Source organism: Aythya fuligula, chromosome 20, assembly GCF_009819795.1.
Source record: "Aythya fuligula isolate bAytFul2 chromosome 20, bAytFul2.pri, whole genome shotgun sequence".
Taxonomy (NCBI): domain Eukaryota; kingdom Metazoa; phylum Chordata; class Aves; order Anseriformes; family Anatidae; genus Aythya; species Aythya fuligula.
In genome coordinates this window covers 3,670,234-3,698,125 of record NC_045578.1, presented here as the reverse complement: position 1 = coordinate 3,698,125, position 27,892 = coordinate 3,670,234, and the positions used below count along the sequence as shown (strand labels likewise).

Here is a 27,892-nt window from a genome sequence, read left to right as displayed (position 1 = left end):
GCGGCCCATGGAGAGCCCCAGCAGGAGCAGGCCCCGGGGCAGAGCTGCAGCCCATGGAGAGGAGCCCACGCAGGAGCAGGGAGTCTGGGGGGAGCTGCCACCCATGGGGGACCCGTGCTGGAGCAGTTTGCTCCTGAAGGATGGATTCAGACCCCTGTGGGAGCAGGTTTTGAAGAGCTGCTGCCTGTGGGAAGCCTCCAGACCCCATGTGGAGCAGGGGCAGAGTGAGGATGAAGGAGTGGCAGAAACGAAGCATAAGGGACTCACCTCAGCCCCCATTCCCCAGCGCTGCCTGGGGGGAAGCAATGGTGAGGGTGGGTGGTGGAGAGGTGCTCTTAGTTCTCACTGCTCTACTCTGTTATCTGTAGGCAATAAATTACATTAATCTCCCTTACGCTGAGTCTGGTCTGCCCATGATGGTAATTGGTGAGTGATCTCCCTGTCTTTATCTCAGTCTCTGAGCTTTCTTTTCATCATAGCTTCTCCCCTTGTTCTGTAGAGGAGGGGCAGCGGTGGAGCTTAGCTAGCTGTCGGTGTGAAGCCACCACAGTCAAGAGATACCAGAGGGCTGTAGGCCACAGAACCTGAGGGAAATGAGACACCGGAGAGGTTAGTGTAAGGAGCCCCAGCAGAGAAGCTGGTATGTCCTTCTGTAGGCAGCACAGCCAGAGACTGGGGAGGGATTTGAGGGAAGGCAACAGGAGCAATCAGCAGGTGTCTGCAGGCAACATCTACCAAACATGATGAGCATCACAGCAAAAAGCATGAACATGTCCATGGGAAATGGGAGATGGAGGATAACATCTTTCTCTCTAGTTGAGTTTTCTGGAAATTGGTGCCGTGGATGTAGGGTGTTGAGTGTTTCAGAGAAAAAAAATAATGAATGTTTAAAATCAGTTCTGCGCAGAAGCTGTGGAATGCCTAAGGGGCCATGGAAGTTAATGGAAGTTGAGCAGGATGGGCTCGGGCTCAGAGCCCAAAGAGATGCAGTGATGTGAACAACTCCTGCTGGTTTCTAGAGAGGTTTGGGTACAGAAGGTGGCATGGGCTTCTCATGAAAACTGTATTCTTGGTGAACTGGTCTGAAATTCTTGTCTGAAAGTCAAGAAGCACATCTGAGACAGGTATGGGCAAAACAAAAGCAAAAGCTTGACAGCGAAGTAAAACCAAGCCCCTTAGTTCTGATTTATGACTTCTAGAAAACCTCCCTTTGAGTTTGGTACTATTAAAATAGCTTGGCATGCTATTTATAGACTGAACGAGTACTGTACTTAGAATTGGCGTGTGCAGTAGGCATCTCATACACACATTTTCTTTTTTTTTTTGACACGTTTGCTTGCATTGTTGTTTTGTGGGTGTTTGTCTTGTGTAACCCAGCTATTTCTGTAGGGTTGCGGAGAGAGGAAGTGAAAGGGAGGGAACACGAGTTTCCCTGCTTTTGGTTTTACAGCAGTATAAATAATCAGGAAAGTGAGAATATAAGGGATCCCGGATGGGCTGTGGGATCCTTCACTTCACAAAGCAACAGGTCATTGCTTTGGACCAGTTCCCAGTCAGGAGAGGCTGAAGGTTTCTTCTGGAGGGCTCTGTGCTGGTTTCCTCCCCTCTCTTCATGATGCACTGTGTTTCATGAAAGCCTCCACACAAGACAACCAGCATGTTGTCTCTCAAAATATAGAACTGCAACAACAAACAAGGTGGTGAGGGTGATGTTTCAGCTCCCACCTGTACTTTGGTTTTGAGGGAACATGTGTCAGTCACCCCTCCGCAGAACTGCAGATTTTCTGTCACAACTGAAAGTCACAGAACAACTTTCCCTGAAGAGAAGGGACAGAAAGAAAACAGACAGAAGAAAAACTCAGCTTTATGTCTCGCCATACCTAAATGCAGCAGTATGAATATGCCATGCTTATGTTGTTAGTGAACAGAATCATCTCCTACAGGTTTTTTTTGTTTGTTTGTTTTGTTTGTTTGTTTGTTTGTTTTAATACCTTTCCTATGCTTCTGCTTGTGGCCAGCAGCTGCAGTGGCTGATCAGAGCAGTGCTGGGAGAAGATCACGGCTATACAGAGAAAAGCTGCAGTAGCAGCTTGGAGCTTGGCTGGCAGAATGAGAGAAGCACATGGTGGAATGAAAATCCCTTCAGCCTTGCCATGTGATGGTGTTTCTTTATTTTTATTTTAAGGCTGCGTTGAGCCAAAACTGCTCTAATCCATTTTATTCCTTGTTCAGGCTTTTGCCCATAATTAAGTAAATAACAGAACACAGTTAATTATTTCTGTTTCATAGCTTTCAATTTTCTTGAGTAGTATTAGAAACACATCGTTACTGCCATAGAATGTGAGCCCTGTGCTCTTGGCGACATGGAAAACAACAAGAGTGGGTGAGCTGACAGGTGACAGGACTTGGGGCTGTGTGGAGCCTGCAGGGCTTGAATTAAACTTACCTGCAGGTTTGCTTTGATTCCTGTGGCTGTCCTGTGATCTGCACTCTGCATATTTTCATTCCAGAGAGGAGATCCTTTGGGAGAGACTACCAACAAAGCAGTGCAGATCCCAAAAAGGGGGGGGTCATGCCCTGTTTGGTACATGCAATTTTTGCTTTCTTCTGTCTGTCACCTCTTTATTTCATGATCTGGGCCTGTGTTGTAGTGACGACCTTGGATGTTGTGCATTTATGCTGGTGTATAGAGTTGCTTTAGCTCAGTTTTTCTACCAGGTGTGCAGTTTGGGAAGCTTAGGAACAGCTGTTTGCTCTTGCTGTATTCCTCTTCAGTGAGGAATTGCTCATTTGATTTTTTTTTTTTTTTTTAATTTGAAAATGTGTGACTGTAACAGGATATTGGTGCTTTTTTATTTTTCTTTCCCCAACAAGGTACTAGATTCTCCATTTTATATTGCCGTTAGCGTTGGGTTGTCTTCTCCAACAGACCCATATCTCATATTGCAACCCATATCCCAGCTGGACCCCTGCAGCATGAGGAGCTAAATACCCTGACGTGGCACCAGCCGACCAAGCTCCGCTGCCGTCCAGTAATAATTTAAGTAATTGGGCAGCTCGGGGTGGGGAGTGCTGGTTCTGGGACACTCGCTCAGGACTGCTTGAGGTATGTAGGGCAGGGACTAATTTTGTGCAGTTCCAAGCATACTGTCAGTGCTAAATAATAATTAATATAGAATTGCAACACTATTAATAAATATCACCTGTGTAGGTTAGGAAACAAACTTTGCAATAAAGAAAAATGATTTCTTCATTTTTTTTTTCCTGACACACCAATGCGGTTCCTAAAGAGCTGTCATTGCATGTGTTTGTGTGTTAAGCTATTAGAGCTCAAATACTGCTGTAGCTATATGACTGTCAAAACACCTATAATGGTCTTGTTATTCCATCCAGCAGCCAGAAATGCTGACTAACTTTCAGGATAACAATCTTTTATATATTCAGGAAACAAAATACCCACGGGCCACTGGTGACTGACAGCTACAGTGCTCTGATTAGAGCTGACAGTTCCTGATCAGCTGTCTTGGATGTGTTAGTCTCTTTTCTGATGGGGAAGGGAAGGACAAAAGCAACACATTGTGATAGAATCAGGAGATAAGACTTTTTTGTTGGTTTTTTTTTTTTTTTTTTTTTTTTTTTTTTTTTTTTTTTCCTTTTGCAATTTTAAAGGAATTTGTGACTCAGAACTACCAAACATAGTACCCAGGTAATAGTGCTTGGAAGAGCAACCACTGATCTCTCCGTGATGGCTTTCCCATAATGGGGTATGGAAAATACTAAGGTGCCAATTTCCAGTTGTTGATTTTAGCTGTAACAACAATGTGCTGTGATTCCTGAGCTTCTGATGATGGGCAATTAAGCAATGGCCACTGAACAGTGTGGGGTTTTTTGTTTGTTTTCTTCCAAACAGTATTAATACAAAGGAGAAAATGATTTTGCCCCTAAATGAGAGGAATCCCGGTGTTGTGTTCACTTGTGCTTGCATGCAATCTGCATTAACAATCTCATAATCCCTAATAAAAAACCTGGAGTCATGGGACACAGCGTGATGTTGGGTGATAGCTCTGGGCAAAGGTTGGGCGCTTGCCCACTAGCCCTCTCTGCCCTTTCATCGGGCCTTTTTCCCCAACAGCATTCCTTAGCTGTTGAGGGAATAACAAACTTCATTTCATTTACCAATGTGTTCATTTAATTTGCGTTTTTATATGCTTGCAGATGCTGGATGCTCACAAGCACTGTGCAGCATTATCCCTCATGTGCTGCGGTGCACTTGCCAGCTCTGTGGTGCACTTTGAACTGTTCAGAAGCACTGAAAAGCACTGAAATGCATTCGATAGATGTAAGATATAATATATCAAATAATGAGTTTACTGCTCTTCCCTATTTCATTACAACAGTGGCTTGGTAACACAGCTAAAACTTAGTCGCTCATCATTTCCTTCAGAAAACCTGTATTTGGATTTAGGCATAAATTGCACCTCTTGCATGTGGGCAAATTCCAGCTTGGCATAAAGGACGTCATGTGCAGCTATTTTTTGAGTTAGGTAAGTGCCTGGTTTTGTAAGCTAGTGCACTGTTTGAGACTTGCACCAACACCCATAAAGCTGGGTGGACCTTTCGCTACTTGCTGAAATAAATTTTGTCTCCAAGTTGCTGGGGTTGGAGGCATCTTTCTCGAAGAAATAAACCTGTAAGTCCCAGCAGTTAGAGGTGCTGTGCAAGGGGAACAGCTGCGCTTCTTGGAGCTCACTTCTAGCCCAAACATATTTGTCGAGTCATTGCATGTGGCCCTTCCACAGGGTCTGAGTCTCTCATGCCATGCTTAAGTAAAATTTTTAATTTTTTTTTAAAGGTGTGCTAAGATGCATGTGAAATTAAGGCCTTTTTTGGCAGTTATTTATGGTGCAGTTGGTGAATTTTAAGTTGTTACTAAGCCTCCAAAACTATCAGTTTTTTGGACCATGGCTTGAGAGGGATTGCAGCAGTAGCTGAAGAACATGGAGGTGAATCCCTTCTGCTCTGTTCTTCATTGTTCTTGTTAAACTTGTTTTTTCTCTCCCTAATCAGTAATGCTTCTGTATTCATAATAACTTTCAAAATCATGTTAAAATATATATAATGGTATAAAATGTCAAAAACTGAGTGCCTGATCGCAAGCTCACATTTGCCTCAAAAATGTACACTTAAATCACTTGCATCACTGAAAGCCACTTTACTTCCTCAGAATAAATTAGCAGTAGAGCTGTGTTAGCACCAGGCTTCTTGAATAAAAAGGCAAGTTCTGTGAGTGGCTGGAAAGAGGTTTCTAGCTAATACAGTCTGAATTAGGATTTAACCTTCTTGATTTAGATATTTATTTGAGCTTTATTACACTCTCCCTTCACATTTTCCATGTGAATATGAAATATGTTCATCACCATTTAGTAATTACTGGACTCAGTAACCGGACAATACTTGTTTTTATTCACTCCAAGACTTGTGCAACTGAGCTGTAAGCTGTTTCAGTCTTGAGTGGGAGAGATTTCTTATGCAACCACTGTCTGTAGTGAGAGAAGAGTGTGCGGAACAAGCAGAGCCTTGGGAGAGCTCAGTCTGGCTGCCTGGCCATGGACACTCAGCCCCCGGGCTTTGCCTGGCTGCCAGAAGCCAACAGGTAGGATCGTTCGTGGTGCAGACATCACAAGTTAGTAGACTGAAATCACTGATCCCATAATTCAGCTGTTTCTAAATTTCATCAATCACACTTCTGGCTGCCAAAACAAATGTTTTTCAGCCTTTCATTTTTCCTGGTAGATTAAAACAAAGACATACTTTTTTTTTTTTTTTTAATGCATGAATTTTGCTGCAGCAAAGGAAAATGCTGAGAGGAAACTCTACCAGCAGCGCTGGTTTTCCACCATTTTCAGTTCTTTCCTATGCATGAATAAGGCTTGCTTTCACGTTTTTTTTGACATATTTTTTATTTTTCATCATTGGCATTGACATCATATAGAGGATTACTGTTTGCAGCTTCCAGTTGAACACATTGACTCCATTTTCCTTTGCTGGTGTTGAGTTGTAAAGGCAAGAGACCTAAAATATAGACATTACAGTCATGCAGAAAGTTTCTATTTAAAAAAACTTATAAAACTAAGTATGGTGGTTCTAAAATATACTTGCTCTTTTATAATTACACACTTTAGATATTAATACATGTAATTTTGAAAGTGTAATTTAGTCTCCAGTAGGTAGCATCACGACGATTTTAAGGTAGGTTTAAAAAAAAAAAAGTGCCTAAATATCTTGACAAGAGCAATTTTCTTCTTTAGGATCTTCCTGGGTTTAGTATGGAGGACCGAATCCTAGACTGTGGTGAGGTTTTTTTGTTTTTGTTTTTAATTTTGAGCCAGGACAGCAGAGGCTGAATTGATCTGTCTCTTAAAGAAACAGCCTCAGGGTGCTCCCATGGGATTTCAGGACTGGAGGGAAGCAAGAGCACACTTTGGGTACATGCAGTTGGCCAGTTACAGCTCAAAAAGAGGCTTGTGGCAGCTCTTAAAAAGCCAGTTAATAAAAGAGTTGCTAGCATCTGCAAGTGTTATGGACAAAGCATGTCAGTCTGTGCGTGTGCTGGTGTGCTCACAACCAGACTCCAGACTCCCCTGCTCTGTATTTCTCTGCAAACATTAGTTTCCCTTTAAATCTGGGATAGTGTCTTTCCAGTCAAAATTGCTATGTGGCATGTGGTTTGCTGAGGGGAAAGCAAGTAATTTGTTGTCTACCGGGCGATCGTGCCATGTCAGCTGTCTGATCCCCCTGTAATTTCGCTGTGGACCACTGCTCAGAGCCCCTGCTGCTGAGCATGCAGCTGCATGAGCCCTTTACGTTCAGCATGGGTGCTTGGAGGGTCCTCACTCTTTATTTCCTTCTTTCCCTCCCCCAGGCTGTCACTTGTGTGTAATCAAATTAAGCAGTGGCACCAGCCCCAGCAGAGAAGAGCCCCTCTGTTAGAAGGCAGGCAGTCCCTTTAGAGTTTGCTCGCAGATTTCATCATTTGCACCTGCCTTTACTGGCTACTGATCCGACCTTGCCTGCCAGCAGCCTGTGCTGAGAAGTGGTCCCTGTTCCTTCTATCTCAATTAAGAGTTTTAAGGACACTTCTTTACTTGCCAGCCTCCTAAAGCTTGTCTTTGTCCACAAACACGCTGCATTATATTTTTACAGGGTCCAGTTGAACAGTGCTTTCAGCGCGTGTAAGGAACACGAGAAAGGGCACTGTTAGGAGGTTTCTGTTAAATACATAAAGAGCGGCAGCAGCCCAAATCACCCGCAACTGGTGTCAAGTGATAGCTGTGTGAGGATGCTGGGTGATCTGAGGCAGTCATTCGTGGCACGCTGCAGGTTTTTATTTGAAATTCTCTGTAAGTTGTAAGGCCTGGCTTGCTGTCTCTAGACATTGTGGGCCTAGGGCTGCTGTCCCTGCCTGCACAGGGCCCCGTGGGCCAGACACACTTCTGCCTTGGCAGCAGCCCATGGGTGTGAAATGGCCTTTGGGCTGTGTGATGGGGGAAATCAGGCTGTGACAGGGGAAATTCAGGCTGGATATTTGGAAGAGGTTCTTCACCAAGAGGGTTGTCACACACTGGAACAGGCTCCCCAGGGACGCAGTCATGGCACCAGGCCTGTCGGAGTTTAAGACGCGTTTGGACTGTGCACTTAGTCATATGGTCTGAATTTTTGGGTAGACCTGTGTGGTGCCAGGGGTTAGACTCAATCCTTGTGGGTCCCTTCCGACTGGGGATATTCTGTGATGTTGTGACTGCACAGGTCCTTCTGTCCTGCCCCTCACTGCCTGAGGCAGCCCTTGGAGCCCCAGCAGCCATCGCTTTCTCAATGTCGAAGTTGGAAACTATTTCCTCCACCATCACCTACAGGTGTTTCCCTATGCCATGAAGCCATCTCGTTTTAATATCTTCCATTGCAAAGTATTCACTTCTTTGTATTCAGCACTTCTTGGCTCCACACAGCCTGTGTCCGCTCTTTTTCTCTCATTAAAATCATGAACTCAGCACTGTGTGGAGGAACTTTCTGAGGGGCCTGCTCAGCAAACTGCAGCAGTTGGTTTATGTTGGGGTTTGCTACTGCAGCCCCCTCATCAGGGATAATTTTGCTGCTATGCTTTCATTTGGGTGATGGATATTGCAAATTCCTCTGTGGGGGTTGCAGAGGTACCTGTGCACCCAGAGGGAGAACCCCTGTGCCAGAGCTGGAGCGTACTGTGGGGCTTGCCGCCTTGTTTCTGCTATTGCGTGTTAAAAGCATGAGCCTAGCTGCTAAGTACCTCCCCTTGGTGATTGCTAAATGTAGTTCTTTATGTATAAGCAAGCTCAAACAATAGAAAATATATGAAATATGAGCCCTTTCTTTGTGCTCGGGTGGGAACATTCATCTCGCTTTGGTGAGGAACGTTCACCTCACATTTCCGAACATTGTGTTCAGCAGATGAGCCGCTTCCTCCTCCTCCTTCAGCTTTTGGTTTCTCCTTGGAGAAAGGGCTGAGAGGCAATGCTAAGATGGACTGTTAGAGTAATTATGGAAAGGAGCAGGCATAGTTTTAAAGATGCTGTTGTGTGATTTCTTTGTTACTGGATGGAGGAGGGGAAGATTGGCGTGGTCTTTGTTTTCACACAGTGTGGTCTACTGACATGTAGATGAGCAAGAGTTACCCTGGGAAAGAGTCGCCTTCAGACTATAGCCGTGTCCCCAACTGGAGAGAAGAGCCATCATACAAGGAAACCTGAAATATGTTTATATCCCACAGCTGGCATCCTTCTCTCAAGCTGAGCACTTACAAAGATTACAGAAATTTTCATGTTGTCTTTGCTGCGTGACTCTGTCGCTGCATTAAATTTGCTGAGAGAAACCTCTTTGCATGCACATAGGCATAATTTCACACAACCTAAGGCAATGAGATTAAATTACGGAGAAACTTGTTTTCTAAACAGTTGCTCTCAGCCCAATTTCGCAGAGACTTTAATAAGACAAACAACAAATAGAAAAACTTTTTTTTTTTTTTTTTTAAAAAAAAAGCCCTTAAAATAGATATGAGGTTAAAAGGAGACTATCTAATTTTGTTTGCATTGTGGTCCTAATTTGTCGCTCCTGGTGACTTGAATTCCTCACAAATTGCTGGTTTGTCTGCAGATCTGTAATTCCCAAATGCTGTAATTTTGCCCTTAGAAATGTTGGCCACTGGTAGCTCTTTCTGAGTTGGAATTTTGAATGACTTAAATTCCACTGCATGGTCTTTTTCTGTTTAACCTAGGTGGAGACTTGCCTCCTGAGGAGTGGGAGGTATAGGAGGTGCCTCCTGTATGTCTAAAGAAGGTGCTTACATTGCCTGTTGGCTGGAGGAGAGGTCTGTGTTTTTAGTGCTGTGGGCAGCCATCAGAAGATCAGGCTAGAGAACCAGGCTGTCCTGGTGTAGGACACTTCAAAATGTGAGATCAAATGCTACTGCTGTGCAAAATCCAGGGCTTTCCCAAATGCTCTGCTCTTCAACTCCTACCAGCTAGTGAAAGGCTCACATTCTGCTGTAAGCCTTCGGCTGGTTTGAAAGCACTAGTTGCATATTTTGAGTTTCAGCTAGCATCCAGTCCCTTATTCTAGGCCATATGTTTAATTGTTGTGACATAAACTGAAAGAATACATCATTTATTGTAATGCCTGAAAACCTGAAATACCGAGATGAAAGGAGAGATGGATCTGAGTTGCACTTTCATCTGGTTTTCATCATTTGAGTTGGTTTTCATCTCTATTTTTTTTTTTATTATTATTTTTTAAGAGCACTGAGAAATGAAACCTTATTCGTAGTTTGTTTTTTACATTAAGATTATCCTCTGGGCTTCCCCGTGATAAACTGTTGTTAAAGTGATAGCCTTAGTATAGATGTCTCAGGAAAGAGGACATGACAAATAAATGCTGTCAACAAAACTAGATTTTTCAAGAGCTTGTGATGTAACCTAAGCTGTGGATGAAGGTCTGTCTTGAAGGACAGAGATACTTCAAGTTCTAGATATTTTGACTTAGATATCTTGATATTTCTGCCCAGCTCTGTATTGGAGTTTTGATGCCTACTAAAGTAGTTACGGAAGCTTCTTAAATCTGAAGTGCCTGGGGAAATCCTTTTGGTTATACACTAATTATGTATCATTTCCAGTTAGAAATTGCAATTAAGGGCTCTGTCGTGCTCTGTTCTGTGCAGACGAGTAATGACAATGAGGGTTGGGAGGCCTGAGCTGTCTGCATACGACATGCATCATTTGTGCAATGGGCACCAATTCTTTCACTGCTCTTTCCTTCTGTGCAATAGGCATAGCCTCTACCAATAAGGCTGACCGCTGTTATCTGTGCTTCTGAACAAATTAACGAGGTTCTAGATTGTTTAATATGTAGCAGCACAGCAGGCCTTTGCAGTTTGCAGGATGCTTACGGGGTGCAGCAGCAGAAATAGCGCTGCAGGCGCTTCTGTGCAGTCAGTGTACAGCAAGAAAGCAAAACCACATTGTGTAATTTTATGAAAGAGAAGTGTGTAATTTAAGCAAAATGCTTTACTTGATAGGCTGCAAGCATTTATTTTTCAAACATGCCATGAAATGTTAGTAGTGGGTATGTATCAAAACGTTTGATTGTGAAGGAGGAATGTTTATTTTGGGTTGAAAAGTTTTAGAAAGGAAATTATACTCATATCTTCATCAAAGTTGAGTAATGGGAAGATGGTTTGTAAGGAAAACAGCTGGGCTGAAATCTGTTCATGTTAGCGTGAATAAAGGGCAGTTGCACAGTGTTTCTGCTCTGTGACTGGGATCAGGATTTGACTCCCTTTTTCCTGTGTGAGAAAAAGAGTAAGTTGAAAAAGGAACAGAGAGCTCAAGCTAGGTTTCTGACACTGCCACGAAGCATTGCTGCTTGCATTACACAGAGTGGATCCTGTTGCAGCAGTCACTGTGCATTTTGACACTGCTGGACCTCTGAAAGTGGTGCTGGAAGCAAGATTGCAAATAGAAAGATGATGGAGAGGGGACTCAGCCAGGGGACTTCAGCACGAACATGTAAAAACCACAGGCAGCCGCTGTCCCAGAGCGTGGCCATCCTGCAGACCAGCAGCATGCGCCTGGGTAGCTGGGCACAGCCTCTCCAGCTCTGCTTTCCCACCTAGTGCATCAAGACTGCCAAGAACTCCACAAATTGGAGCCCCCAGCACAAGAAAGACAGGGGCATAGTAGAATGAGTCCAGCGGGAGCCACAAAGGTGATCAAGGGGCTGGAGCACCTCTTTTATGAAGGGAGTTGGGGTTATTCAGCCTGGAGAAAAGAGAGGAGACCTCTGAAAGGCCAATATGGGGCTTACCTTTTTTATAAATAAGGTGGAGGGTGACTTTTTACATGGGCAGATGGTGCTCAAGGCCAGGCTGGATGGGGCTTTGGGCAGCCTGGGCTGGTGGGAAGATTCCCTGCTCATGGCAGGGCTTGGAATTAGGTGATCTTGAAGGTCCCTTCCAAGCCAAACTATTCTGTGATTCTATGATTATAATCAATACTCACAATGGTTCAGTAGATTAGTTAATTAGTAATGTCAAAGCATTGGTGATGACAATGTTGTTGAGCTGCTCTGCCTTGTGTTTGGAAGCTGAGGACAGCAATTGGAATAGGTGGATCCAGAGATGGCTGCTCAGAGCAACAAAGCTATCTTCCATCTACCTGCTCCGGTTGTTTTCAAGCTGCCAGGGAAACACGGATGCTCTGCTCGCTGCCTTGTGTTTGGCAGGCACTTTCCAGTGTGGCAAAGCACTGTGCTCCTGCAAATGAATATGCAGTTCGTTAGTGAATGAGTTGGCGTGCACAGCTAATTTCCTTTTGCACCTCTTGTTTGCAGCTGATGTTGGTGTGTGTTAAAACATGAAGATTTCCCTGCATTATGCTGAGGGAGAGAACGCATAAATGAGACAGCGAGTGTGCATGCAAAGGGAAAGAGGAAGAGAAGGGCTTTTAAGTAAAAAAATATGATGGATTGCATTTAAATACCTCTACTTTGACAGAAATTAATGGTGTAATTCAGGGCATATCAATTAAGATGAAGGACTTGGAGAGGAAATTGATGCAACTCAAAGCACTTTAGGAGCTCCTGAAACTAGGCTGTAGCTAGCTGGAACAAGGGAGGCGAGCATTTGGACGTCCCTCTGTTGAAATAAGATGTGCTTGGTCTTCTCTGAAGGTTTACTGGAATATTTGTAAGCAGTGGCACTGCTAATTTTTTCTTAGAAGGTGAAGTAGCTACTATTTTCTGCAGGGAGGAGAAAGTAAAATAAACCATACATACACCACCAGCGCTTTCCCTTCCAGGTGCTTTTCCTCCCCTGTAGCTGTGGCCATGGCCACACCAGTGGCTGTTTTGGCAGGTGGAGCAGGAGCAGGTAGGCACAGCAGGGTGTGCAGATGGGAGTAAGCGGGGGACTGGGACACTGCGCTCATCACATAAGAAAGATGAAGCAATTGAACCTTTGTGGGAGGCAGAAGGCGGCAAAAACAAACAAACAAACAAAAAAACACAACACAAACAGACGACTCATCCCTTAATCAGATAGCCATAGTATTATTTTGGTAGCAAAGCAAAAGTTAGATGTATATTTTTTTTGTCTTTACAGAAGCAGGGCTTGTTTCTTACCAGTTTTATGAAAAGAAGGGGTGTTGCCTGGTCAAAATACCTGTCAGAATGACAGAAGCAATACATTGTTTTCTTGCATTCTCCTTCTGTTTGCCTCTCACTTAACCAGAGGCCTGGTTGTGTTATGTCTGTGCTAACTGTACTAGGAATCACTGTTTGGTTTGTAAAAATTAAACAAAAAGAGGAGGGGCAGCTCTGATGCAGTCTATCAGAAACATACACCCTACAGATAATAATAATTGCTGCAACCGTGGCCACAATAGAGTAGGCCTTTCAAGTTTGCCATGAAGTTTATAAACAAGTGCATTTTGGTGCGATTGAAGCATGATCAGGTTTTGGAGCCTGTTTATTTCTTTTTTTTGGGGGGGGGGGATTTTCTGCACAAACACAAGATTTTTGAAGAGCTTAGTCTTAGAGGATTCAGGAACTGCAGCAACAGCTGTGCAAGGAGAGCGCCAAATGCAAGGGTGAACAAGCAGATGAGAGATGGCAATTCTGAAATCCTACTCCTTAAAGTTAGGACTGATTCTGTGAGTGTTAAAAAAGCCACAGCGTGGGGCAGTGTGTGCTATTGTCAAATGGGAAGCTAAAACTTGTCAAATGTCTGCTGGCAACTCCAGAGAGTGAAGCTTCTGCTTTCATTGCTGAGTCAGGGTGAAGGTTTCTCAGAGCTCCATCTGCCTTTATTAACCTCCTTCCTGCAATCCTTTCAAGGTCATAGTCTTTACCTTTAATTGGCTCATTTCCCTACAGCTTGATGTAAAAATACATGCTTAAAAATGATATAAGCGTAAGGCTTATTAGCATGGAGTAGGAAATCAGGAAATCAAGTATGTTTAAATAGTTCTTGCCATACAACTCTCCTTAGTTTTTGGACTATTTTGCTCATGCTGTTGCTCCACCACAGCAGAAATCTCACTCCAGCTGTGCATGTGAAGGGTGCAAATATCAGCACCAGCAATTTTCTTCAAGTATTTTCTTTGTGTTCGAATGGAGCACAAAAAAAAGGCATCTGATCTGACAGGCAAACCTGATGATGGCTGTGCAGAAACACTTCTTGGTTTTGTTTTCAAAGCGATTTCTACAGGTTTTCTCCCCTTCTCTATTGCACAATTCATCTGAATGGAGATGTATTATGCCTCTGGCACACAGCAGGCTCTATGTCTATAGTTGTTTTATGCAGTCTTTTCTTTTTGCAGCATCTTAGCGTGGCTTGCCTGAGGTGAATATTCTCTTTCTCCCCACACCAATAAAGTGGCCCTAATAACAATATGAAACTGGGAAATTATGCAGAAAGGAAGAAGGTAGGAGTAGGATAGAGCATGTTTGCATTTGACAAATGTATCTGTCATCTCTAACACCTGCTGGCCATCTTCTGTTACCTCTGAATTCTGCAGTCCTCCTCTGGGCTGTAGCACATAAGACAGGGACCAGCAGTTTGTGACCCCATCTACAAGGAGGCGAATATTTTTCCCCCAAATTCCAGGTCATTTAATGTGTTTGCAAGAGGTTTCCCTCAGTCTCTGATGTCCTTTCAGATGTCATTCTCCATAGTTCTATTTTGTCTTACCTGTAGCAGACACTTGATAAGAATGATGGTATAAGGTTGTACATGTATTTTTAAACAGTGGTTGTATAAAAATCAAACTGCTGATCTTGTTTCTTGACAGAGAAGGAAGACTCACTATATTTGGTTTCAGTTTTAGTATTCTTGGAGCAGTTCTGGCATTTCCTAAAGTTGCTTCCATCACAAACTGAGCCATATGAACAGGAGACAAAATCAAAATCAAATCCATTGCATGGGAATTAGTGTTGACATGAAAGGCAAGTTTCTTAACTGCAGAAGGAGTGATAGTTATTCAGATATTCCAGCAGAAAAAAAAATGTTCAACTGATTTAGGGGACAATATATTCTCAACGTATATACATGCCTTACAGTACTAGTAAATACAGCATTTTAGGATTTGATTATGCTTTTATGTAGAAATCTCTCTTGTCTAAAACAGTGCCTTGAGAAAAGGACAGATGGCAACTCTTTCCCAACTCAACTTCTGTAGTGAATAAACGGGTGGCTACAATCCTTCTGGTTATTAGCAGTGATATATATTAAGAAGATGCCAATTTGTATTTGCTACATGTCTTAGATTTCACGCAACACTGCAGCACTGTGATAGAGAGGTATTAAAAAGCAGCAGCTACGTGATAGGCACCAACCATTTTTGTTCTCTGTCCAGCTTTTCAAGAACAACCAGCTATGTCACAGTTCCTCAAAACTGAATCAATTTCCTTGAGGATCACCAGGTGCCTTCGAAGCATGCCTGGGGTATTTCCAGCTAAGCGTTAATAAGGCTTCTTTCCTAGGCAGATGGGTGTTCTGGGTGTATTTTGCATTGGCACAAATGATTTTGCCTTCAGTAACTTCTAGTTTTCTGTACATTTTTGATCCTTTCAAAGTTTAGGTCTGTGGTTGGGGACTGCAGTAGGCTGATGAAGCATGAACAAGACTCTCAAGGTGATCTACTTATGAGTTCTTGTTCCTTATTAATTACCATTGTTGTAATGAACAGGCGGCTAATACAGGAGGCAGGAGAAGGGCAAAAAGCAATTTTTCAGATTTCTAAGAAATCCATTGGCTGGTAAAGAAAGGCTACTGGTTTGTTTCCTTCCAAAATCCACTTGCATCGGATCCATCGTCACTTCCACTTTCTTTTCAGTGGCAAACCAGGCAGAGCAGATCGAGGGTACAGCTTTGTGGTTGTGCACAAATCTCCTTTAACTTGCCATAAAGTGAGAGAGAAATTGGACGGCATGGATGGAGTTCTTTTTTGCTTGATTTCCTTCCTCTCATTGCTGCTAACATGAACATGTGAAAATTACCCCAAGCAAAAACACTTAAGCTGAGATATAATCTGCCAAGGGAATTTGGGCATACAGCACCTGCTTAAAATAACAATAAATTAGACAACTGGTTGCCATATTCTCAGTGCAGCTTTGAAAGTCTCTGCCTGAAAGTATAATTACAAATAAGATTTAAACAATGCCATTTATGTATAAAAGCTTTCTGTGAGTCATGAATTGCAGCTTTCTAAATTAATGGAAAGATTAATTTTCTCATTTTCATTTCTCTCCTCCCCAATACCTTGTGGGGAGTAGCTCACGGAGTAAATGACTTCTGGTACCCCATCGGTGTGGAGATTGGTGAGGAATGCTGCAGCTCCCTTGGCCAAACGCGTCCCTCCTGGGAACACCTGGGTGCCTGCTGAGACCTGCACGGAGGTGTTTGGGTGCCAATCGTGCCTGCCTGTTGGCCTGACTTGAAAGCACCCTCGCTAGCTTGGCGTTTGCCTCTTTGAAAATAAAGTTCCTCGCGGTACGGGAGCTGGCGTATCTCTCTTGTCAGGTCCTTGCGGATTTACCTGCTATCCGCGTGTGCTGGAATGTGTTTGGTGGTGAGCTGTGTCTGTGCTTTGGGGTGTTCTGCACTTCTGTCCAGACCAAACTTCTGTCGGTCCAGCACCGAGGGACTGCCATAAGCAGCAGTCTGCAGGTGCTCTGCCCAGCTTCCCAGCAGGTATCTCGCGCTCCATGTGGGGCTTGGAAGCCAGCGAGATTCCAGCCAACGTCACGAGCGGAAGAATAAAAGCTTTTGGGCACGGCATGCTTATGCAAGACCTGAAGTCTGCACCTGCACCTGCAATATGTATACCCCACAGCAGAACGCTTGACAAGGAGTTTCTTTCATCTGAGAATCTTTTTATCTGATGGCACCAGCCTTGGTGCTCGGAGTTTGCGTTACTTCCTGAATCCTCAGTAGCTTTGCTGACCACACAGGCACATTGCAGCTCCTGAGTTACCCTCGGTAATCAGATGGCACTGAGATCATTTGCTGCTTTGCTTCAGAGACAGGCACGGCTTGTTCTTTTTTTTTTTTTTTTAATCCCCTCTATGTTATTCAGAGTTCTAAGGGACATACAAGAAAGATGGTTTATTTCCTGACCTACACTTAAATAAAGAATAAATGTTGAAAAGGATTGACATATGTCCTAAAAGAAGTGCCTTTAATACCAGGGATTGAAGTGCATGGGTTTCTGTTCAGATTGAGGGTTGAGTTGTCTTTTGATTTTAACTGAATCTTTTCTTTTTCTTATCTATTCAGCAAGAAAGTATATCACAGGAGCCCAACAGGTTGTTTCTTCAAAGGGAGTTCTTTTTATATTGTGTACAAGATTGGTGGCTAAGCATTTTCTTCCTGACCCCATCTCTTCAGCAGCTTAGATATTAGTATGCCAAAGCATGGTGTGGGTAGGGAGGGAGAGAGAAATACTTCTTATGTTAATTGCTTGTGTGCAGCACCTGTGTCCAAGCTTGGTTATCTCCAGAGATTTCACAGTTTTTCGCTTCACCCACAAAAACATCTGGAGAGCGGGAATGAGAGTTCTGGACTGTATATCCCCAAAGTGATGTCTGCTGGCCACCTAAAAAACTTCGAGATCTTGTAAGGTTTGATTTTTCACCTAAATTGTGTGATGTCTTTCTTTATGAAAACACAGACAATTTTGACTAACAGAGGTGAGACTAGTAAGTGATACAGGATAATGCATGTATTTCTGTGTTTGTAGGTGCAGTGGGGCAATACTGCTGATTTGCTTCTTCATAGAAAAGAATATCCTTCATGGCTGGCTTCAGATCTATAATGTAGATGCCTATAGCTATTCTGAAACAGGAACGTTGCTCTGAAGTAAAATCTTACTACTACGACCAAAATAAAGAACTACAGCAATTCCAGTAAATGAAAGCAAATTGCAAGGGAAGCAGTTTCCTTTAAACTGAGGATATTTTGTAAGTCACTCTCTCCAGGTTATTCTTTCTCTCCCATTAATGTTTTGATCATTTGGCCCATTTCAGCCACATTTGAAGAAGGAAGACTTCTCAAAGGTACAATGCTGAGAGAGGTTTCATAGAAATCTGGATACAGAAAAATGAGAGTCCCTGTAACATGGTCTTCGCCTTTATTAGATATGAAAGAATCCACAAGGGCAAAAGATTTTCAACATCCACCACCTCTGAAAAACCTTGGAAAATGCATCTTCAAGATAGAAAGCTGTAGGAAAACAGGGATCATTAGTTCTGCTTTTAGGGACTTATTTTTAATTTATTTTATTTTTTTGCTATAAACTTACTAAGAATTCACTCGTGGGACATCACCAAACCACTTTTTTGGGAAAGATGTGGGCTTCTATGAGCTATGTCTTGTGGCTGTCCTGGGGTATACCTCAGGACAGTTCATGAATAGAAGCTTAACAAATTTAAGCCTTTTATTGTTTGCTTAGGGTTAAGGGGGGAAACCCAAGCTCCTTCTCTATCTACCTGTATTGCTGTGTCTCCCAAAACCAGTGGAGGCAATGTCCTTTTTTTCTTCTTCTGCTCTGCTAACTATCATAGATTGAAATGTGGGAGACTTGCTGGCAACCATTTAAAAAAAAAAAAAAAAAAAGAGAGAGAGAGAGAAAGAAAAAAAGACTTTTGAGAAATGACAGGTTTAATGCTATCCTTTTTTTAAACAGACACCTCTCTACGAGGTGAAGGAAAGGTTTTCCTGTGTCCTGAAGAGAATGTACAATTATTAATATTTTTTTCTGAATTTCTGTACTCATATATTTTTTAAGAAATTCATTACTGAATGTCCCAAGGGATAGTTCGTGAAATTTGGTATCAGTCTGAAATTCGTGCAAGGAAGTCAGGCAGAGCTGTGTCTGTCACTGGGCGATGTTGAGGTGGAATTTAGCAGCATCCAACGCTCAGCTACGTCCTGGCATGCTGCAGGAAGAACTGGGGTTCACCTCCCACAAAGAAGGAAGCGTGCTGTAGTGGTTTATCCACAGGAAATGTTTCCTTTCCTTCCACCCTGGTCTTTCCTTCGGCATGGCAGTAAATTTTTGATTCCTTGTTCTGCCTTGCAGCCGTTAAAAGAGAAGCAGGCCCATCAGCACTGTCGTATCACAGACAGCAGGCACTGTGAAATCAGACCTTTGATCAAAGGCCTTTGTGATTGCAATATCAGAGGCTGAGTAGCCTTTATCACCTACCCACAATCTACAAATAAAGTTTGAACGAGGAAAGTGGTTAAAATGGATCTGCTTTCCCATCACAGAAATAAAAGCTACCCGAAATCAGAGAGCCTCTCACTTCTAATAACAGCAACAGCAAAAATGTCCCTGTCTGTTTTTTATTTGGGATGCACATGTCTTATAATTAATCTTCCTTCTACTAATTTGCCTTTCATCTGGGGCTCTTCTAAGCACTTCACAAGAGCATAATAACCAAGCCCTCCCGTATCTGTGACAGACATGATTATTGTTATTATCTTCATTTGACTAATGTGGACTGAGAACCTCTGTGGGATCAAATAACTCACCCAAGGTTAAATAGCGATTTAGTGTCAGGACCGGGAGCAGAGCTGCCCTGGCTCTTCAGCCTGGGCTGAGCTCAGGTTTTGCGAACATGGGTGTGTGAGCAGTGCACGTCACTGTCCTGTTACCAGAGCCCTTTGGTAGAGGTCCCGTGCTGATGCAGCTCAGCAAAAACAAAGTCACAGCAGTGGAGGGAGAGCTTCAGAAATTGCTGTAGCTCACCCTGGATAAAACACTCTGGGACAACCCCTGTTTGTGCTGTGAGGATTTCCTGGTGTCACTGCCGTTGCGTGGCTACATGAATGACCCATTCCAATTATAGAGAAGCTCCAGCCCTCGTGCTCATTTTAGATTTTAGTACACGTTGCTCTCATCTAACCGCATGCCCCCATGCAGATAGAAGGTTTTACATACAGCTTTTGCTGCCGTATTGGCTATCAGATGTAGCAGAGCACAGTAGGTTCTTTAATAGGTCATGCTTAAGAAGGCAGGGTGATGTATTTAAATACCTCCTATGATAACGCCAAAGCTGGTTCCTTTTATCTTTTACTTAACAGTGCTGTGGGTGAGCCCTGGCTTCCTTAACGAGCTTTTGTGCCCCACACGAATCATCTTTGAAATCCCCGCGTGCCGTGCTAATTCACTGAACAAAACCACTCACCTTGTCAGCTAGATGAATTAAAAGACGTTGGGGTTAGGGTAACTAGCGCAGCACCATGCTCAGTCATTTCCTAGCACAGCTTGACCAGTGCCCAGAGTGAAATACAAATGCTGAATGTGTGTTCTTAGTGTGGGAGGTGCGTGCACACGTGTGCGTGCAGGTGAGGAGCGTTGTGTTGCTTCGTGCCTAGGGAGGGATGTTTTCAGTCAATGGGTGATGCTGAAGTTGGCAGAAGAGCTTTTCTGCCCATTCACAGATTAAAAAATGCCCGTGATTAAAGGACTGCTCCCGATTAGAGCACAGCGAAGGCTGCTTTAAATAGCTACGGAAAAAGCACAAGGCAACTCCAGGAGACTGCTTTGGCAGTGTGTAGTAACATACTTTCAAGTCTCATCTGCAAGAAAAATGTTTCCCTCAGGTCATGTGTGGATATGAAAAGAGCTCCTCAAAACAGGACCTTTGGATTTATTGACATTGTGTGCTATACATCAATGCACTGTGCACTAAGATTCCTGCGCAGATCAGTGTGATGGGAGAGCACCAAGCGAATACAAGAACAGGGAGGGGGAAGGAGGAAGGGGATGGGGGATGATAAGGTGGGTGAGGAGACCTAGGGTTCTGGTTATCGTGCTCAAGAGAGAGCACAGAAAACAGCGGGGTACAAGGGAGCAGCTGGCAAAGGTGGACTTGGAGCAGCTTTATCCTCCTTTCTTTATGCAGGATGACAGATTCCTAAGCCTATTTGCCATGTTCAGCAGCAATGTCTCTAAGATGTTTAAGGCATTTAACACCAAGAGCTATTCTGGGATTACTAAAGGTAGCGGAGATACTTGTATCGCCAGTCAAAAGCTTTTTCATCTGCAAGTTACAGCAGGAAGATTTAGGTAGCTACTTGAAACAGCAGGGTATTTTCACATGTTTCCTGTCTTCTTAGAAGTGGGCTGCAGCGCCAAGTTGGCATTGGTGTTTTAGCAGTGGAGGATATGCTATAGGCAATTCCAGCTTTTCTTCCTTTTGCACTTAAAGCCTTGTGATCCTATCCAGATCTAGGTCACAGAGGGAGATTTGTGCAGTGGACATGAACTAACATTAAGAAGCCACTTCTTCAAATTCGGATGCAGCTTGGCAGGAGCACTGGAGATGTGCTTGTATCCCCCCGTGCTGATGCCAAGCTGATTACCAGCCCTTGTTATTACCCCAGGACTGTGGCAGCAGACATATCACGCATTCACTTTTAAACAGTGGTGGTTGTGCATGGCAGAAACCTGCTTGGAACATGTTTGCTGTTGTGCCTGGTGGCTTTAACGCCTTGCTGCTCTTCTGTGGGCCACTTGGTACAGGATACCTCTGCATCTGGAATCTCCTCCGTGTTTTATAAAAAAAAATCCCTCTCTGCAGTGAAAAGGCTGGGAAGCCCCTTGCAGCTTAATACCATTATGCCAGCACGCCCTGGACAGCTTGCGATGTTCCAAAATAGCTCTGAGGCATTGCTAAAGAGAAGCGAAATGCAAACGAGAAATGAGATGTAGTCACTTGGAAATATGTCCGATCTGAGCGCATATTTTTGCGGATTTGATAGAAATCTTCTTAACTGGAGAAATTAGCTGTCATCTGCTGTAAATCACAAGTCACTAATTACCCCAGTTGCTCACTCACATCTCAGTCTTCCTTGTTACAAAAGCGTGAGGCCTTAGAGGGGAGGGAGTGGGTAAAAACCCCTCACTGCCTGGAGTCAGTGACAGAGAGCACAGAAGCTTTCTTCTGTTAGCCTTCCTAACCTTGAAAACGGCATTTTTTTTCTTTAAATAACTTTATTAAACTTTCTGAATTTTATTATAATGACATGATTTACTGCCAGCCCCAGAGGAAGAGCTGCATGCACCCAGAAGGTGCACGGGATAGCACAAGCTTTGGGTGGGCTTCCTGTTCCCACCCCGCATGTGGGGCTGTGTGAGAGGCTGAGATAACGGCTGGGGAATGAGGCAGGCAGCAAACTGACCACATAGAGGTTGTGCTTGCACAGAATTAGGTCGAGAACGATTAGCTCATGTCATGCACACCATTAGTGTGCAGCTTAGTACTGTTGCAATATTTGCATGTACCTCAGCAGGTTCCAAAGCAGTAATATTTTACCAGTAAATAGCAGTACCTATTTACTAGGTAAGCGATATTATGTTGTCAGTAAGGCGTGGCAATATGTTTCAAATGTATTTGGTTAAAATATAAGCAAGAAGATGTGACAGTAAAGGCATCAAATTGATTAGAACAAGAGCCTAACCATTGCACGGTATCTCCAGAAGAAATAGTGAATGACTCTTTTGTAGATTTTGCCTAGCCAGAAAACCATGAGAACGGAGCTGTGAAGTCCATAACCACATCCATCTAAAGCCAAGAAAAATCTCCAAAATCTATCCAAAGAGAGGTTTTGTAGATGCCTATTTTCATTTGCTTGCCATTTGTGGCTCATGCCAGGTTCCTGACTCACTGTCACTCCGCTACGGTGATACGCTGAGCTTTCCAACAAAGCAAACAAGGGGGCGGTGAGTCACCAGCTGCATTCGTATGTGCTTCATTTGCTCTATCATTAGCTATACTGTTTTTGTTTATTTTAATTAGCTCATGCACAAAGTCTCGGAGATATATTTCGTTGCACGAATTAGCTAGGCTGCTTAGTCTTCAGTAAAGATTAGAAAGCCAGAAGACAACGAGCATTTTGGGTGGCAGGTCCACCTTTTTCTGCCATAGTGTGCCTACAGAGAGTAGGAATGGGGGGAATCTCTGAATTTTCCAAGATTTGAATAAGTGGGACAAAAATGTCCTTATTTTTTTGAGGGTCTGCTGTTTCATCTGGAAATTTGTGAAGCCTGTAGCCTTTTCCCTCAGTAAAGATTTTGTTTCTTTCTGTGTTAGAGCAGAAGTATTACTGTGCAAAGTGTGTCTCACTTGGTCTGTATGCATTAAAAAACTACAAAAGGCGTCTGAACTGAGTGCTGATAGAGAAGATGGGTATGGGAGAAAGGTCTGGCCAGCTTCGTCTGAAAGCTGCTAATGATTTCTGTCATCTCAGATGACTAATGCAAACCTCGGTGACTAGTTATGTTTCTGTTTGTTGTTTGAAGTTACAGCTTCTGATTTTTCTGTTCCACGTAAGGAATCATTCCAAGCCTCAACAAACAAGTTTGTTTTTAAGCCCAGGTCTAGGTGCCAGTTCATTTTAGCCTGTCTTTTTAGCCAAATCACGTAATTTGTCTCTAATTGAAGTCTTTCCTGGGCTTGTGGGAATTGCAAGGCTGGTTCAGATAGGCTAAGGCAGGAGTCTCAAAGTGAGACGAGGCAGGGGGGAAATTAAAGATCTCTCTGGGAGCTCTATGGCGGGGAGGAAAGGAAAGCAAAGGGACACAGCAAGCTCAGTCTCAGATGTGACCCGTTTCCTTTTGTAGTTTTACTGGTGAGAGCTGTTGTTGTATTGGATCACAAGCAGAAATTCATCCATGTTCTGGAATTTATTTAAGCTCCTGGACCCCTGTTGGCTGAGGATTCCATGTTCTCCATTTGACAAGGGCTTCCTTCCCAGCCATAGTCCTGGGAACAGGCCTACACTGTAATTAGGGAGATGAGGGATTTGATTTGGGTGTGGTTTTGCCACTGAGGCACCCAGCATTTGGCAGCCACGGTTGCATTCAAAGTCCTACTTGTTTTGTTTTGATTTTTTTGTTTTTAATCTGAACAGGACTAGCTGTCCTGTGCTGCCTTCCCTGGACACCCTGACCCTGTGTTAACGATGCCTTGTGCTAATCGATTCTACACCTGATGAATTTTTTTATATCCCCTCCCACTCTTGCAGGCAATTCTGTGCTAAGACTTTGCATGCAACATTACAGTGGATTTCTGGCTATATTAGGGAAAACATCATTTATTACTACTTACTCTCTGCCAGAGAGAGAGAAGTGTTTTTGTTGTTGTCTTTTAATATCTTTTCTTCTCTAAGCCCTTGGCTAATTGCATTCCTGATTATATATTTTTTTTCCTAAAGCTTAATTACTTGTTACATACCATGCAGGTAAGCCAATAGCCTTTGGGAATGAATGAATAGCTCAGATACTTCCCCACTGATATTACAATAATGATAAAAACATTGAATGGAAAAAGTGGGTGTGACAGGTGGTACTAGTCTCCGAGGGTAGCGTTGTTTTTCTATTCAGAATAGGAATGGCAATACAAAGCAGACAGAAAGTTTTGTTTCATTTCCCAAGCAACAGTGTGCTTAGCAGAGTGTGCAGCACCTCTCCTCTTGTGAAAGCCTACTGAAGATGCTGTTGGGGAAAACCAGCAAGTCCTCTCGTGTGCCGGAGCTCCGGGTGCACGTCCCTGTGGTTCTGACCCCATTTCAGACCCAGATCTGTGTGGGGCCTTCACCCAGTCACCTTTGGGAGCGTGCATGGGGGTTGGCCTCTCCCACCCTCGGGCACTCAGTGTCCATGGAGGCTTTGAACTCTTATTGAACACTTCCTTGGACTGAGTTTTGTTAGAAGATTTGTTAACAGCAGCTTCACGGCCTGTAAGTGACGGCAGCGTTGGGCCTGGAGACCCTGGCTGGCTCAGAGCTTTGGCTCAAGCTGCTGTGCTGGCGTTGCCTCCTCACAGCACCTCTATTGCTCAGGGAAACCCCTTCCTAAGCACGCCACTGTGGGTGCTGGCAGTTTATTCCAGTGCTTTCTAGGTCAGGAGTTTCTTGCCTGTCAGCGTGAGCAGATCTTAGGAAATCCTTGTTTTGATTTGTCATGTTGCTGGGTTTGTTTTGTTTGCCTGCTTTTCTCCTAATTCTGCAATGTTATTTCAAAATCAAAGAGGGCTGTTTCATCAATGCACACTGTCATGTCCTGCAACGGTGGAAATGAGTTTTGCAGAAGGCAAGTCTGTGTGTATGTCCTGAGGAAGCTCCTGCCGATGTTTTCGAGCAGGACATCACCACTCATTTAGCAATACCTAAGCAGCAGCCCTGCTTCTTTTGCATGCAAGACAGGGAATGCTTTCATGGCAGTCCAAAGAAGGTGGTACCACACTTCAGTTCTCGACTTGCGAGTTCTGTAGCAGTGGGAATTTATCTTGTGGTACAAATATCAGCGGGGCTACCACCGTGTTGTTCTGCAGCTGAGTATTTAAATAGGGTCCAAATTGTGAAGCCTGCATTTAATAGCTAGTGGGTGGCTGAGCTGTAGCCAGCTCGTTTGAAGCTTAGGGATGTGTGTGTGAACTGCAGTCACACCTTGGGGTTGCAGAGAAGATATAATCACAGAGACCTCAGAATAAACTTCTCCCCACCTAATCTTTTCACATGTCTCTGAACAGACAGGTGTGTGCACCACTCCTCTGTCTGCTTAATGCATTATTTGAAGCAGGTTGAACATGGCTGCAGGCAAGAAGGAGAGCCTGATGGTAACGAGGTGGCTTGTGTTTAATGGCTAGGAGGCCAGGGCTTGGCCATCCCTGCCCGGCTGCCTCCACCTAAGGGAGCTGGCCCCAGAACCAGGGAGCATCACCTGGGAAGGAAAACGCCTTCGTAAGGAGAGGCAGGTGCACCAGGGAACAGAGGAAAAATACTTGTTGGTACAGTCTGCTCTCTTTGGGAGCTAAGAGAGTGAGGCTGGGTTCTCCTCCATATTCTCTGAGGCTTCCCCAAAGAGAGGTGCAAGGCCAGGGCTGCACCAGGGCAAGGAGAGGGTGTGAGTGTGTCAGTGCCCAGCTGCTTCCCAGGGAAAGCAGTGTGCCGGTTCCTTTCAGACACATAACTTTTCCCCATTAAAAGATACCATTTTAAGTGTTTGTGCTTTTTTCAATAAGTATACTGGCCAGTGGGACTGCAGCACACAAGCACTGCTCAAAGAACACCCATTGAGTTACCGAGGCAAGTCTCAGGGAGCTGAAACCTGTAGCTTTGGTCCCGTAGCTTTGCACTCCATGCACAGCCTCACTCTGTGTTTGCCTTGGAAGCAGTTGGAAATCAAAGGGGGGTGTTTTGTTTTGGTGAGTGGGAAACAGGGCTCTCCCAAGGGAAGCTATAATGTCATTTTGCTTTGAAATTGTGATTTCAGTGTGGCTGAGCATATGAACACTTTCGTACCATGGCAACTCTTTATTCATGTGTAAAGGTTAGGTTAAGAGCCCGTGTTTCATTTAAATATAAAGGGTATCCAAGGCACTCTTCGCATTGGTTCTGCTACAGAGTAGTTCTGTAAATGATGGCTAACACAAGAAACGTCTGTACTAAGGTGACCTTCTGTTCAGAGCAGCTTTTTACCCCATAGCAGATTACCATGAAGTCCTGCAGCTTTTGGTTTGTTGTAGCTCTGGCCAGCAGACAGAGTGTGTCCTGACATGAGCTTGCCTCACGTATGATCAGCACCACCCACCTCCATGTTTGCAGCCCGACCTGAGCACTTCCAGGAAAATTCTTCTTTCCCAAAGCATTTCCTCTAAATCAGAGATAACCTAGGCCATTAAATGTGGGCCTGCATTCCTCCAAGTTGGGTCTTTCATACTCACTGTTTGTGAAATGACCATTACAGAACAGGAGGCCACAGCACTCTGCATCCTGTACTGGGCCCTGGAAGCCCTCAGACACTGAAGGTGGATGAGGTCAGCCACATTCCTCTTCCCCATTTACTTGACATTCCTATCTAACACTCCACACCCAACCACCTTTTATCCTTCAAATTGCTCTTAAAAGTCCTCTTCATGGCCAGTGCCCACAAAAATCCCACATGTCTTTGTCAGGTGCTCAGACACCAGAGCAGTCCCATACTGGGGCCTAGTAACCTAGTAACCTATCTATTAACCTGGATGGGGCTGGAGGATCTAAACCCACAGGCAGTCATAGTCATCGCTCAGGGTTTCCAATCCTGTCTCTGTGCCCATCTCGATCAGCACTCCAGGTCAGGTGCTGCCTGGGTTTCGTCTCTCCAAGCTCCGCATCAGCATTAATAATGGCTGGTTCAGCTGGCGGGGTGCTTTGGGAAGCTGGCACCACGTTTCCTGTATCTTTGTTCCGTCCTGAGAATGCCAAGTGTGGTTGAGGAAATAATAGGTGATAGCCCTAGCGTGTGCCATGTAATCAGACAGACATCCCAAATGGCTCTCAGCCTCGCCAAGAGGCTGTCTCGAGGAGAGTGGTGCCTGCTGTTAGCTGCTCATGGCTGTTTCCAGGTCCTCCAGACATGTAAGCATGAACTTTAATCCAAGCAGAGCCTTGTCAGTCACACGTGGCGGCTTCCCTTTCCTGGATTGCATCAGGAGCTGTGAGACACCTGGCAGCACATCTCCAGGAGCAACACCATCGCTGTCTGGAGCCTGGATCCAGCTGCCTCTGCCTCCCCATCACCTCAAAGCAGAAGGGAAAGTCAAAAGCTCTATCATTTTGCTGTGTTCTCCCCTGGTCTATCATTGCTTAATTGTATCCCTGAGCTTTATTAAAGTTTGGGGTGAGTCATTGCCATGCTGAGGTGAAAACAGAGCTGAGGGAATTTAGGAGGAGTGTCTTCCCATGTGCTGAGCAGGAGAACTCCCACAGCAGAGAGAAACTCCTATCACTCCATAGGTGTGTTGCATCATCTGCTTGCTCCTGCCTCTAATTTAATGCTCCAAATCCCATATCAAAACACCTGGAGTCCAAAGAGAATATAAAATAGACTTGGAAGAGGAAATTCATGCCAATTAGACATGCAGATCTCTCTTAATCACCTGAGATCTTCTTCCAAGCTCATGCAGGCCTTGTAATTGCGGTGCTATGTTGTTCTGCTGCATTGCCTATCCACAGAACCCACTTCCTTCTCCACCATCAGAGTGAAGTTATAAGTATAATCCAGGGTGGCTGCACTTCAGTGCCCTAATTGTGTTTCCTTTATGGCTACAGTAGTTGAAGCTGGTGAAGTACGTTGGAGAAAAGCACTACAGAACTGCAAAGCCATTGTCACAGCATAGGGAATTTCTTTGGGATGAACAGAAAGACTTCTCCCTCGCTGTGTAGGCATCGTTACAGCCCCTTGCACTTGCTGTTCTGGTTTGTGGTGCATGTCCAAAAGAATTCTTCTTTCTGAGGCTATGGCTCCTATCACCTCCCAGG

General features: G+C 44.1%; 1 protein-coding gene across 4 annotated transcripts in view; it reads left to right on the top strand.

The window, feature by feature from the left end:
• Positions 1-27,892, top strand: part of LOC116497222 (protein spinster homolog 2) — a 134,773-nt gene that overhangs the window by 6,275 nt on the left and 100,606 nt on the right. The window lies entirely within an intron of this gene.